The 12552-nt window shown below is 39.9% G+C and overlaps 1 protein-coding gene across 6 annotated transcripts in view; it reads right to left on the reverse strand.

Annotated features, from left to right (window-relative positions):
- RABGEF1 (RAB guanine nucleotide exchange factor 1) overlaps positions 1-12552 on the reverse strand; it is an 86569-nt gene that overhangs the window by 73517 nt on the left and 500 nt on the right. The window lies entirely within an intron of this gene.

Here is a 12552-nt window from a genome sequence, read left to right on the forward strand (position 1 = left end):
ATGGCATCTCTCATTGTGGCCTTCTCTATGCCTCTAGTAACAAGATTAAGACCCATCCTGATTCATTTGGCCACACCACAACTAAAAATAACTTCATCAAAAGGTCCTATTTACAATGTGATTGTAAAGGATTAATATTAGAACATGTTTTTCTGGGACACATAACTCCAAGCCACTTCAGTGAGTTTAACAGCAGACATTAGACACAGCACACGAGAGAGTTAGTCACTAGAATATAGGTCAATATAACAAAATCGAAGTACTGAGAGTTTCCAAAACTGATAAAAGACATTAATTCAAAATTCAAGAAGCTCTGTGAACCCCAAGCAGAAATAATGCAAAGAAAAATGCACAAAGGTATTAGCTTAGTCTTCTAACGCTGCTGTAATAAAGTACCACAAACTAACTGGCTTAAACAAAAGTAATTTTCTTGGTTTTGGAGGCTAGAAGACCAAAGTTAAGGTGTTGGCTGGCATACTTTCTCTGACATCTGTAGTGTCCTGGTGGTGTTTGCTGGCATAGCTCAGTCCTCACCTCCATCATGTAAACATCTATCTCCTTCTAATCTACCTCCTCCTCTCCAAATTTCTTCTGCTTGTAAGAACTCCCGTCATATTGGGTTAATATGACTGGATTGGATTAATATGATTCATTCAGTTTGGTCTCACTTTAATAACATCTTGAAAAATCATATTTATAAATGAGTTCACATCCACAGGACTGGTTAGGATTTGAACATGACTTTGTGGGGGACATGATTCAATCCATAATAGTTATTTGATAATTATTATTATTACTTTTTAAAGATTTATTTTTACTTTTTAAATTTCTCTCTCCCCACCCCATTGTCTGTTCTCTGTGTCCATTTGCTGTGTGTTGTTCTGTGTCTACTTAGATTCTTGTCAGTGGCACCAGGAATCTGTGTCTCTTTTTGTTGCGTCATCTTGCTGCATCAGCTCTCTGTGTATGTGGTACCACACCTGGGCAGGCTGCACTTTCTTCGCGCAGGGAGGCTCTCCTTAGGGGGCACACTCATTGTGTGTGGGGCTTCCCTACACGGGGAACACCCTTGCGTGGCAGGGCACTCCTTGCGCACATCAGCACTGCGTGTGGGCCAGCTCACCACATAGGTCAGGAGGCCCTAGGTTTGAACCCTGGATCGCCCATGTGGTAGGCGGACGCCAAATCTGCTTCCCATAATTAAATTATTGATAATCAAAACTTTTTAAAGTAACCAGAGGGAAAAAGACACATTAAACATTTATCACGCAAAACGACTTGGACTAGAGATTTGACAGATTCCAATGGCTCTCCAATTGAAGAGGATAGTCATAATGAAGCAAGAACAAAACGGGGAAGAGAAAAAGGAAAAACAAGACACAAATTTACTAATGAAGAATTCAACACACTTAACAGAATATTTAGAGAACCCTTACCCTGATTTTACAACTAGGGAAGAACTGGCCAGACATGTTCATTGTCATGTGTCTATAACTGATAACTTGTTTCAGAACAAAATAGCCCCTACTACCACCTAGAGTGAGACACATAATATCTGCTGCTAGGAAACCTCATGAGTACCCTGTCCAAGGTGATCCACTTCTAAGTCTCCCCAGTGCCCAGGATAAAGTCTCGAAATACACCACTGAGCAGAGCTTCTCTTGTGCCCAGGAGGTTCTGCTGCATGGAGCTGGCAGCTCTTCTCTGAAGAAACAGTGGGTTCCCATTCAGCAGGTGGATTCAGGTGGCTCTGGGATCCCAGGCATTAAAAAGGAACCAGGCTATGCTTTGAAGAATCAAGGTGACACAGGAAATGCACCTTCTGCTTATCTTTTTCCAAGTCACAGCTAGCAATCTACATTCATACTTCTGGGAATTATTTCAATAAGGACAGGCCTGGGGCAGGGAGCATGCACATCCCTTCTTTTCGAACTATGGTTTATAATGTTCATGGAGTGGGGAAGCAACAGGAGGGAAGAGATTATGGCCTATTATCATTACTACTGCAAGGGCAGCAGCAGAATGGATGGGGATGTCATCTATAGGAGTCTCAACAGCCTCAGAATTTGAAAGACGCCACTGTTCCAGGATCACCTTCTACATACCTGAGCCACAGGAATCTAGGGCAATATTTGCCCTCCCTTCAGTCACAGCAGCAGCCGTTTCCTCAAACTAATGGACAGCCCTTGGGCTCCAGCAGGCCACTCCCCAAAAGTGTCCAGGTCATGACTGCTGCCCCTAGGGCAAGGTTTTCAGCAAGGACTTGGAGAGCAACCCAGGGGCCCAAATGCAGCAGTAGTGTGATGAGGGGTCCTCTCTGCTGCAATGGTCTGTACATCAGGGACCAGAGAAGTAGCTCCACAAAATGGAGCCTGGGTTGAGAGAGGAATAGGCAGCCCATAAGCCAATGGCTTTTTCAGCAGCCTAAATGTAAAAATAAATAAACAAATAAAAAATAAAGGTCATTTTCAAGAATGCTTCTTGAGCTGTTGATCCATGTGGAGTCTCACCAGGGAGTTTAAAATGCCCAGAGTAAGCCTGAGCTAGAGCATAGAGTGCAAACTCAAAAACTGTAAAAGCTGTAAAGGATATCCCATACAAAAGCAGCTGCAAAATTTGAGCAATTCCTGCTTAGGAGGAAGATATCAGATAGCCCCTGCCTTGCTTAATATCCTCCTCAGAAGCTAGACCTCCAGTAAGGAGTACAAGAGAATCAAGGATCCTGCTGCACAGCTTCCAGATGAGAAGTCTCCAAGGCTGCAACCGCAAAACTCTGCAATCTATACATAGACCAGGTCAGCATCTCCAGAACTTGGTGCATGGACTGTTAGGACAGCAGCCCTATCTCCTCCAGCAGCCAGCCCCACTGAGGCCCTAACTGTGAAGGGCATTCCAACAGCATCTTCCTGACTGCCATTTATCTAAAAGGCAGGAGAGTCCAATGGAGCTGCAGCCCCACGTGTCTACTTTAAAGAGCCCAGAAGGATCATTTGCTGGAGCAGATGTGCAGCTCCCACCTTACCTGACAGCTGTTGTCTGCAAATCCAGAACGTTGTGACTGAGTCAGCTGTGGGTGTGGAGCCAGGGTCAACAGATCTGAAGATATCCAGCTGAGCATCTGACCCTGGCTGACCTGTTTTGTTTTGTTTTGTTTTCACCCTGAGATGGCTCCTCTGTCTGCTTGTTCTTGCTCTGTCAGCTTGTTGTTTTTGCTCACTGTTTGCTCACGTTTTTGCTCCTTGTCCATTTTTCTTTTTCTTTAGGAGGCCCCAGGACCTCCCATGTTGGAGGCAGGCACTCAAATTCTTGAGCCACATCCGCTCCCTGTTTCGTTTTTAACGACAACTTTGGTTGCTTTTCTATTAAAGTCAGCAACTTCCATCTGTACTCCCTAGTATCTTTGAAGATAGTACACTCCAAGGGGCAACTCTAATGTCAACAACGACGACTTCTATTAATTCTATTAAAAGACTAAAGGGGAAGGGAAGCAGACTTGGCCCAGTGGTTAGGGCATCCAGGGGAAGGGAAGCAGACTTGGCCCAGTGGTTAGGGCATCCGTCTACCACAAGGGAGGTCCGCGGTTCAAACCTCCAGCCTCCTTGACCCGTATGGAGCTGGCCCACGCACAGTGCTGATGTGCGCAAAGAGTGCCATGCCATGCAGGGGTGTCCCCCGCGTAGGGGAGCCCCACCCGCAAGGAGCGCGCCCCGTAAGGAGAGCTGCCCAGCGTGAAAGTTCAGCCTGCCCAAGAATGGCGCCACCCACATGGAGAGCTGACACAACAAGATGATGCAACAGAAAGAAACACAGATTCCCGTGCTGCTAACAACAACAGAAGCGAACAAAGAAGAAGATGCAGCAAATAGACACAGACAACAGACAACTGGGGGCGGGGGGGGGGGGGAATTACAATAAATAAATCTTTAAAAAAAAAAAAGAATTGTTCAGGCACAAGAAAAATTATCCTCTCCCAAACACAGAAATGAAGAAAGGAATGAAGAGCAAACAAAGGAGAATTATGTTTTTAAATACAAATAAATATCAATTGTAAAAATACCATAATTTCTTATGGGGTTTAAAATACATGTGGAATTGAAATGAGTGAAAAGTAAAACAAGGGGAGTGAATGTAGCTCAAGTGGTTGAATGCCTACTTCCCATATACAAGGTCCCAGATTTGATCCCTGCTACCTCATTAAAAAAAAAAAAGTAAAATAGAAAGGAGGAGAGGGAAGTGGGTTTGGCTCAACTGATAGAGCATCTGCCTACCACATGGGAGGCCCAGGGTTCAAACCCAGGGTCTCCTGGCCTGTGTGGTGAGCTGACCCACGCGCAGTGCTGATGCGTGCAAGGAGGGCCCTGCCATGCAGGGGTATCCCAGCGTAGGGGAACCCCATGTGCAAGGAGTGCAGCCCATAAGGAGAGCTGCCCCATGCAAAAAAGTGCAGCCTGCCCAGGAGAGGCGCCGCACACATGGAGAGGTGACGCAGCAAGATGATGAAACAAAAAGAAACACAGATTCCCAGTACCACTGACAAGAATATAATTGGACATGGAAGAACACACAGGGAATGGATACAGAGAACAGACAACTGGGAGGGGGGGAAGGGGAGAGAAATAAATAAAAATAAATAAATCTTTAAAAAAAAGGAAGGAGGAGAAAGGCAAATGGAGTTAGTATCTAAAGTTCTAGCATTATCAGGGAAGTGGTAAAAGTCATTTACATTACATTGTAATAAGTGAAGGTTATGCTATAATCTCTAATAAAACCACTAAAAGAATAGTAAAAGCATGATAACTAAGAAGTTACTAGAGGGGGAAAAAATGGAGGCATGAAATAATCAAATATTTGATTAATCCCCCCAAAATGGGCAAAAAATAGCCCACTTTTAATAAAAGCACACTCTTTTAATAAGATGGTAGATACAATACCAAATATATCAATAATTACATTAAATAGAAATTCCAATTTAAAGATTAAAACGTTATCAGCCTAAAGAAAAATAAACAAAATCCAAATCCATGATGCTTTCTAGAACAAAGGAAGTTTGAAAGTGCAAGAATGGAAAAAGATAGCATGTAACATTACCAAAAAAAAAACCCTAGTAAAGCTATGTTAATAACATACAAAGTATGGGGGGTGGGGGCGGCGGGGTTGAATAGGACCTCATATTTTTTTAATGTAATTTTTTTAAAAAAATAAAATAAAATAAAATAAAAATATCCAAAAAAAAAAAAAAAACAACATACAAAGTAGACTTTAAGGCAAAAAGGCACTACTAGAGAGAAAAGAGGGTTGTTAAAAATGGTAACAGTGTCAATCCACCAGGAAGATATAAAAAATCTAATGGTAGCCAAGTAGTTAAAAATTAGCCATCACTGGGAGCTAAGAAGAGTACTTCTTACTAATGGCTTTGAAGTTCAATGTAAAATACTGACCGTAACCAATTCTATTTAGAAAAGCCATGGCAGATCAGAGAAGGATAAAACTGCACAATAATATGGAGCATAAATATTGGTCTTGGGAAGTAGATGTAGCTCAAGTGAGTGAGCTCCCATCTACCATATGCAAGGTCCAGGGTTCAATTCTGGGGCCTCCTGGTAAAGGCAAGCTGGCCTGTGAGGAAAGCTGGCCCAAGCGGAGTGTTGGCCCACGCAGAGAGCTGGCACAGCAAGATGATGCAACAAAAAGAGACACAGAGGAGAGACAATAAGAGACACAGCAGACCAGGAAGCTGGGGTGGTGCAAGAGATTGAGCACCTCTCTCCCACTCTGGAAGGTCCCAGGATTGGTTCCCGGTGCTGCCTAAAGAGAAGGCAAGCAGGCAAAAGAATGCACAGTGAATGGACAGAAAGCAAACAATGAGGGGAGGGGGGATATAAATAAATAAATCTTTTTAAAAAATTATTTTAAAAAACCTGTTCTTTAAAATACCATAAAACTCACATATATACCTATGGGGAGCTTTGAAATGCTTATAAAAAATGTTCTTTTTTAAAAATACAAAGTAAAAGGTATACACTTTTAGACAACAAAAGCATACATTAATAATCATCAGAAGATATTCTGGGGTAATGTGGTGTTTACTAGAACAGATGATTTTGATAGTCACTAAAATTCATTACTATAAAAAGAAGACTTCTTGAAACTAAATCCTCAAAAATAAAAGAAACACCTTTTGAAAGCATTTCCTAGTACTCAGATTCTTTTTCTCCAAAAGCATTCACTGCAGACTGGAACTCAAATCTTTGTGTTTCACTGAAACGTAAATGGTCAAATCACCATCATAACCATTATTGTTTGTGTTTGGGGCTGGGGCCAGTTGGACCTAGACTCCAACTTCCTGATCAATTTCTGTTAGAATCTAAGAACCTTAACTTTAAAAGAATCCCAATTTATTTCTCATATACTTTTCTCTTTATATATCTTCAATTACAGCCCAAAGTACTGAAAAGGCAAAAATGCTTCCTTGAGGAAACAACTTAACATCCTACAAATGCTTTTTTAGGTAATAAAAAAAAAGTCTGCAATTTGTTCCCAAATATGTCCAACAAAAGTAGGCTCTTGGAAGAAAGTGGTATCTACTTAACATAGTTGACATTTAAAGACTTAAAAACTGAATTTCAATATTGTCTTTGTCATAAGTCATCCCATTTCCTGGGGCAGATATCACAGTGATGTTTTGTGGAAGCACTGGCAATTAGCATTTAATTATGAAAACACTCTGTCACCTAGTTATTGCTCATAAATGTATTATGATGTGTTCATTCATGACAATACATTTGAAATCCTAGGCAAATAAAATCTAAACACATCACAGTACAATCCCAATTGCAATGTCTAATAAATTCATACAAATGAAAATGTAATCCAATTTTCTAGGTGGACACCAAGCATATTACCCCCTGAAATACTATGATGGATTTTCAACATTTATTTCATTAGTCTACAGTTTTGTGGGATTTTGTTTTGTTTTTACACTTTTTATTTGCATTCTTCTTATACAATAATATTCTTTTCAAAACTTTGGTCACTAGCCCAACTCATTTTTCAGGGACACATTAAAAGAACAATGTCTAAAGCTCTATGAAAATGCAATTAAGGAACCACAGCATTGCATAACTATATTTAGGCAAGGACAGGTCACCCACTGTTTACTGAATAAAAATGAATAAGGGTGTTCTGTATCCTCTATCTTGCCTATCCTAATTTCATAGGCAAGATCACAATTTACAACGTATTGTAGGAACTATATCATAATACTTCAAAACAAAATGATCTTGAATTCATGGAACAATGTCCTACGAAAACTTGCAATAAATAATGGTATATTTATCTGTATAACTCTAATGCAGTATAATTCCTAATGAAACAAGAATGAGATTTAAGAACAAATACATCTAGCAATGCCACCACACATATGTATTACCTAACTATACCTCAAATCAAGCTTGTGAGCTCACCAGCTAAAGTTTTATTCTAAAATATAAGCATCTTTTTCTAGGATGGCACCCTGTCTTTACAAATATCATTACAGCTTTTCTGATTCTCACAGGAGATGAATTTACAGTAAACTGAAAGGAAAAATATGTGCATCAATAGATGTAAACAAAAACATAAAATATTCCCATTTCTCCACCATGATATGTATCTAGAATATTTTTTTTTCCTCCCCTCACTTTATACACTATGACCAAATGCCCTGAACTTGTAGACCCCAGCTCATTTTTTAGCCAGGGAGATCCAGAATTGTTCAAAGTCCTTTAGTGGTAGATTCTGATACTTGCCAATGTGTTTATACCAACTGTTCAGGTCCAGCTGCATCTGGTGGGCCCATAGTCTAGTCGATCCCATGCAGTATAAAGCAGTAGGTCCAGATCACTGAGTCAGACTATCTGAATTTAAATCTCTGCCACCCCTGTATGACCTGGAACAAATTACCACTCTGAACCACATTGCTTTGTTCATATATATAAAAGGGGAATGGAGTAGCACTGCGATAATGCATGTAAAGAAATTATTAGCACAGTGTCTGGCTCATGCAATCAATCAGTTTTAACTACTATTTTTAACTACTATTATTTAAAAGGCCAATTCTTTAGTTTGAGTGAAATACAGATTCTATTAAAGATGAGCAGGGGAAGCAGAGGAGGCTCAAGTAATTGGGCTCCTGCCTACCACATGGGAGATCCATGGTTCGGTTCCCAGTGCCTTCTAAAGAAGACAGAGAGCTGGGGTGACAGGTAGGCATGGCAAGCCGACGCAACAAAGCAGGGAGCAGAGGTTCCTGGTGCCTCCTAATGAGGACAAGCAGGACGGCGAACTGGCACAATGGGCAGGCACTGTGAAATGGCACAGCAAGATGACACAACAAGAGACACAAGAGGAAAAACATGAGAGGCACAACAAAGCAGAAACAGAGGTGGCTTAAGCACTATTAGGCTCCTCCCTCCCACATTGGAAGTCCCAGGTTTGAGTTCCCAGCGCCTCCGAAAGAAACAAAGATGAAGAACAGACAGAGCAAGTGCAAACAACAAGGGGGTGGAGAGAGATAAAGAAATAAAATAAATCTTAAAAAAAAAAAAGATGGACAGATCTGTTCCTTTCTTAAAAATAAAGTATATGCCTGGGTTTTTCAAACCAATGTTCTCTGTGCTTGAGCTAATACAACAAAATCTACTTCTGGAAACAAATCATAATCTGCTATTGGTATTCCCTCAGCCCAACTCCATGTGGAGGTGAGGTGGCTTTAATTCAAACAAGTGTCCTTGTCAGACCCCTCTAGTCTCACACTATGCATGATAAAGTACGCCTGTTAAAACATATGGCTCTGCAATTAGCCAACAACATAAAATAGATGTACTCCAGGAACTTGTCAGGGAGCACCAACTCCAATCCTATTGCCCCACAGCTCCACAAAGAAAAAAGTATTTATGAAAGGTGAAGGTGCCTGATGAATGTGCTATCCACCTACTTATCTAGGTAATCTAAAACAGAATCCTAAATTAAATCAAGCTAGAGATCTAAGTACTTGGATCGCATTATCTTGCCTACACCAGAACTGCTTTTACTGAATTATATTTTGATACTATGTCATCAACCTATAAAAAAAAGGGCAAAACAAAACAGCTTTAGAAATGCACACTATATTTACTTAAGGATGTCATTGAGGAACTTTTTAATATGGAGTCATTGGGAATCCAAAGGAGAAATTCACCCCCTGGTCTAAGAACCAGGAACAGCTCTCCTCCTGAGAAAATTATGTTCTATCTTATAACCAGTCAATGAACCATGTAACTGATGATATGTCTCTGTGAACTGGCTACTATAAAAAGCAAAGTCAAATCTGTGGCCTTTGAACAAATACTTACGACTTTAGGCCAAGTACTTTGTGTACAGATCTCATTCCTGTATTCATCTTAATTTTTCTCTCTCAGTCCTGAATTCATCACCCACTTATTTCTACTTGTATGTTATGAAGGGTATGTTGTACCTTTTTAAGTCCTTTCTGGGAAAAAAAGTGTAATTAAAAGATATGCTCTACTTCAAAAAAACTTCCATCAATAAACACTTTCTTCTGTGTGCTTTTATATGCTCTAAAGTGCCTTCTAAATGAAAAAGGAAAATGCTTCATAGCAAATATGTCTAAAATTAGAAAATTCTAATGATAGAGGAACTACAAAAATAAAATACTTTCATTATGTATCTTTAACACGGGAGCACACAGAAAATTATAAATATACCCCTATGTAAAAATCCCCCAAAAGGCATTTTTAAATTTTAAAATACAGACCATAAATGCAATTACAGTAGAATATTTATTCTGAATAGGAACTGAACAGACTAGCTTCAAAAGCAGTTTATAAGATTTTTGTACAACTAACCCCTTCAGAATAGCTATTCCTTCAGGTGAGACAATACAGAATTTAGAGCTCCAAAAGCTTGTGCTACATTCCTGTTTCAGAGATTTCAGCCATCTCCTTGCTATATCGTTTGGGGAAAATAAAAAGCTTAAGATGTCCCTTGTTTGTAATATTTTACCCTTTCATGAACACATAGTTATGATTCTGGTCATAACTTTTAACCACATATTCACCCAATTAATTTATTATAATTATAGTTCCTGACTCACTGAGTAACCATAAACAAGTGAGCTATGCTATCAGAAATATGTAAAAATGTTCTACTATACAATAAAAATTAAACTTCCTACCATACTAACAGTAAGTTCACCCAAAACAGGAATCTCACAGAGAACTTGAAAACAGCACCATACAATTACAACCTTTTCTTGAAGCATTTCAGCCTTCATTCAAACAACAAACAGATAAAATATGAGTGAAAGAGCATTAAGTGAGATTGAGATAAGTCAATCGACTATTGTTTTCTATAAATGTTTACTTAACAATTGTCTAGTTTACTTCAAGGCATTTCAGTCATATGAAACATGGTATGTTTCAACAGTAAGATGATAGAGGTGAAGGGTTTTTTAAAAATATATTTTTATTAGAGAGGTTGTGAACTCACAAAACTATCAGGTACATATGTGGGATTTCTATAGAACACAGTTTTGTGGAACATTTGTTACAATTTATGAGATAATATTATCAGACTATTATCACTACCACTATTACATATCCCCCCCCCCCCATTATTAACACAGTACGTCTTTGGCATTAATGCAAGAATAGTACAGTATTGCTGTTAACTATAGTCCAAAGGTTAAATCAATTTTATTTTTCCCATGCTTCTCCACATTCTAACCACCTTGCAATAGTGATGCACATTTGTTCTAGTTCACAGAAGGACATTCTTGTATTTGTACTATTAACCACAATTCTCATCTACCTCTGGGTTCACTATGTTATGTTATTTTGTCCCTAGATTTTTCTCTAGCTTTCTTTCCATTGATATTTACATGCCTGGACTACCCTTTTCAGCAACAATCCCATTTATAAATCAGATGTATTTGTTCTACTCACTATAATACGTTACCATCAATTCTATCCATTTTCTGCACTTTTACAGTCAAGTTAATGAAAACTTCTACATACATAAAGCATCAGTATACCTTCTCAGCCCTCCTATCTCCGAATAACCTATTCTGGAGGTTTTAACTCCCTAAGTTTATTTTTCGTATTTAGTTCATATTAGTGAGACCATGCAATATTTGTACTTTTGCGTCTGGCTTATTTCACTTAACGTAATGTCTTCAAGGTTCATCCATGTTAACATATGTGCCCCATGAGGTAAGCTTTTAATAAGACTTTCAAAATGTTTACCCTCTAATACAGGGGTTCCTTAAGAAGGGGTCTGTGAGCTTGAGTTGAAAGTAAAAAAACAACAAAAATTCTTGTGGGGACATGGTGGTGCAGGTGTGTATATTTATTAAATAATGCACAGTATAGTGTGGACTTAGTAAGGGGTGGGTAGTTTTCACCTGACTGGCAAAGGGGACTGTGGAACCCCTGCTCTACTGTGAAACGCCTGCTTTTAGTATGACAACTTTATTGATGGATAAAGAAGTCACTTAATAGCAGTTCTATTCTGAGTCATAGATGTATGTCACACAGGTATATCCTACTAGGATGGGTCATTTTGGCTACAGATGTTTACTTTGCAACTAGTAAAAAAAAAAAAAAAAGAATCAGAAAACAAACTCACACTGTCAAGATTGGCATTCTATGTTTCTAGCCAAAGAATACCACAAACAAATGAAAGAGGATCTTAGTTTTACATGTAGATATTAAAATGAGTAAGTGCTGATGAATTTTTTCATTGAAAACCAACATCAGAAATCAAATAAATCAATTATTCCCATCAAGTCAAGTACTTATCTAACACTTGTGAATGCCTAAATTTGAGAGAGATAAAAAGCTTTAAAATTCATTAGAACCAATAACTCTTAAAAGTTAACCTTATCATTAAATGGACATAAAACAATCAAATCTTTTTGCACCGCCGGTAAGTTTGCTTGGTACAACCTTTTTGTAACCTCAAAAACAAAACAAAAACGAAAATCCCAACTCTTTAGAACCCACACCCCTCAAAAGAAAACCACTCCCTTAGGTGATCCTGTAAACTCGTTCTGGCAATTTTTTACATGTGATCTCAAAGGCGAAACAAGCCCACCAGCTCCCACTAACACAGTTCCCAACCACAGAGCCTGGTCGCCGGCGCGGAGACAGCACTGGCTGCCTGTGACCTAGTGTCTAAAGCGGCTGAGCCCTTCCCTCTCTCCTGTAAACTTCCGTGACCGGCATCACCTCCGCTCTCCTCCAAGACGGTTCGGAAGCAGAAACTTTGCCCTGAATCACAGGGCGAAAGTTAGGGCCACGGTCTTCAACTGCCTCGCCACGCAGGACAGCACCCGCCCGGCTCCAGGACGTTTCCGTTCCCCAAGACCGACGCGGGTTCGCCAAGCCCCGGCCCCCTTGTCAAGACCAGGCTCGAATCCAGACTGGCGCTGGGAGGGTCCCCGGCGGGGCCCTGGGCACGACTCGACCGGCCGCAACCACAGGTGTCCCTTCGGAGTCGGCGGACCGGACAGCG

This window comes from Dasypus novemcinctus, chromosome 23, assembly GCF_030445035.2.
Source record: "Dasypus novemcinctus isolate mDasNov1 chromosome 23, mDasNov1.1.hap2, whole genome shotgun sequence".
Taxonomy (NCBI): Eukaryota; Metazoa; Chordata; class Mammalia; order Cingulata; family Dasypodidae; genus Dasypus; species Dasypus novemcinctus.